Source organism: Nicotiana attenuata, chromosome 5, assembly GCF_001879085.1.
Source record: "Nicotiana attenuata strain UT chromosome 5, NIATTr2, whole genome shotgun sequence".
Classification (NCBI taxonomy): Eukaryota; Viridiplantae; Streptophyta; class Magnoliopsida; order Solanales; family Solanaceae; genus Nicotiana; species Nicotiana attenuata.
The window spans coordinates 1,605,541-1,608,558 of NC_031993.1; the positions used below are offsets into that span (position 1 = coordinate 1,605,541).

At 34.5% G+C, this 3,018-nt stretch overlaps 1 pseudogene; it reads left to right on the forward strand.

The window, feature by feature from the left end:
- LOC109225161 overlaps positions 1 to 1,588 on the forward strand; it is a 2,698-nt pseudogene extending 1,110 nt beyond the window's left edge.

Below are 3,018 nucleotides of genomic sequence, written 5' to 3' on the forward strand. Positions count from 1 at the left end.
ATTTCGTAACAACACTTCCATATGCTAGAGATCGAGTAGTTGAATGTTACTTTTGGGCGTTAGGAGTTTATTTTGAGCCTCAATACTCTCAAGCCCGCGTCATGCTCGTTAAGACCATATCAATGATTTCTATTGTCGATGACACCTTTGATGCTTACGGTACAGTTAAAGAACTTGAGGCATACACAGATGCCATACAAAGGTATGAACTTCATCAATTCACTTATTATGATATTCCTTGATAGTGAATGTTGTCGTGAAAGATTAAGACAAATTTCTACTCATTATAGTTGTGCTCTTTCAAAATTCTTGAATTCACCTTAATTTTGTCATCCTGCAGATGGGATATCAACGAAATTGATCGGCTTCCTGATTACATGAAAATCAGTTATAAAGCTATTCTAGATCTTTACAAGGATTATGAAAAGGAACTGTCTAGTGCTGGAAGATCTCATATTGTCTGCCATGCAATTGAAAGAGTATGTTTGAGCACCTTAACTATCGAAATATGTTTTTTCCTTAGTCCATTTCTCACTTTGTTTTACCTTGTGTACGTCTTTTAGTGATCACAAACTTGATACAATTCAATCTAAACTTTCTAACACTTGAACATATATATATATTTTGTATTCACAGATGAAAGAAGTAGTAAGAAATTATAATGTCGAGTCAACATGGTTTATTGAAGGATATAAGCCACCCGTTTCTGAATACCTAAGCAATGCACTGGCAACTACTACATATTACTACCTTGCGACAACATCGTATTTGGGTATGAAGTCTGTTGCGGAGCAGGATTTTGAGTGGTTGTCAAAGAACCCTAAAATTCTTGAAGCTAGTGTGATTATATGCCGAGTAATTGATGACACTGCAACGTACGAGGTATGAGTTGTATCTCACGATTTTATATCAATATATGAGATTTGGACAAACTTTATGTTTTGCAATGTTAATTGAGGCATATAAGAGCTAACCCTTAATCTATCTGCCTTTACAGGTTGAGAAAAGCAGGGGACAAATTGCAACAGGTATTGAGTGTTGCATGAGAGATTATGGTGTATCAACTAAAGAGGCAATGGATAAATTCCAAAAAATGGCTGAGACAGCATGGAAGGATCTTAATGAAGGACTTCTTAGGCCAACTCCTGTATCTGCAGAGTTTTTAACTCCTATTCTCAATCTTGCTCGTATTGTTGAGGTTACATATATACACAACCTAGATGGATATACTCATCCGGAGAAAGTCTTAAAACCTCACATTATTGACCTACTTGTGGAATCCATTCAAATTTGAGCTGCCAATTGTTGCTCTTCATAAGGAAACTTCATTCTTCTTTGTTAAGAAAGTAGTTACATATTTGTTTATTTTAATTCTATTGTATAATTAAGTTGTTAGGGAGCTGCTTTCGCGGTTGTGCAGTACACTTCCTAACTAGGACCTCCTTAATTAATATCCTTGTAAGAAATAATCTACAAGTGTTATGAATTCACTTGCATTATTGAGAAATCTTGTTATATAACAGTAAGTTAAGTTATGTAGCTTGTTATGGGAGTCTTACTTATCTTATAAATTGTCCCTTATGACTTATTTTTCAGTGTAATTTGAGCCTTTTCCTCGTCCTTGCTTTAGTGTTCTATTATCATAATTGATCTCACAAATATTGGCCGTTGGCACTTTTGTTTTTCCTTGTACCGCATGAGTATTTAAATCCAAAATATATATTTAAAGGTTAAGAAAGCATTGACATATTGAATCAACACTATTGCTATGTTATGTACTATGCGTTGACTTACAATAACTATTTTGGTATTTATGTTATCCTGTGAATACTATCACTGATTTTCGTTTTGAAAATAAACCACTAGCCCATTTTAAGTACTCTTTTAATTCCGTGTTAGCCTGCGGGAATGAAGCTAAGGGACCTGCAGGAGGTCGAAGAGCCATTGTGCACAAGGAATAAAATCTTATTTTTTTCGCTGCTTTTTTTATCTTTGGTTGAGGTCCGCAAGAAAGTGATTACTATTAATTAAGGCTTGTGGCTTTCTTCTGTCCTTGCTCAAATATTTTGCCTTCCTTCCTTCTAACATTATATATACAGAGAGAGGAATCGACATAATAAATTAAAGTAGGAAAATTAACTGAAAAAGTGCGAGAAATATTTTTAAAGTGCTTTTTTGAAATTTCGTTATCTTTTTTAAATAGAAAGTGGAATCACTAGTTAAAAAAGAATTTTTCTTTCGGGAGTTGACAACATCAAAACAAAAAGAGAATTGGCGGGCTAAAGTTATTCTGATTGCCATATCTTTTTTGAACTGAATACCTTCCTATGTGCAAAGGAGAACAATGTAACTTCTATTTGTCTAAGCATGAGAATAAATTCGCGTGTTTTCAACGTTAGTTTTCTCCATCGGTCTCAGCCTTGTAAAAGAAACTCTTTCTTGCAGACTAATATTAAAAAGGGATTAAAATTACTGAAGGCCATTCAAGTAATGTTCAATTTCACAAAAGTCACTTATTTAATTTTTGTTATTTCAAAATCATTAATCTTTATTATTATCACTTAAAAGTCATTCTGGTGAAAAACCTAAAAAATTCGTACAAGAAATTTGGCATGACCTAAAATTGAACTAGAAAATCTAAAAATACATGTCACGTCAGCTTAAGATGGACCATACCTAATTTAGACACATTTCCTCTTTAATTTGTTTTGACCCACATTAGCTTAAAGTTCTTTCCTTGCTTGTTACATAATGACCTTAATGTAAAGTTATCAACGGGAGGGTCGGGCCCAACCCCTCCTCTTAAGGGTGAGCCCTACCGGTCCTAGTTCTAGGCTAAATCAAACTGCTTTTAATGGGCCGCGTCAAGAGCCAATTCTAATGACCCGATAGTCATCTAATTTCGCATTTTGAAGCCTTAAAAACTTCATTTTAGTCCGCCTCGATTTGCATGCACAGTCCGGATGTGTTTCCGGAAAGCCTTTATTAAAAACTGAAAAAATATGTAAATCTAGCCCG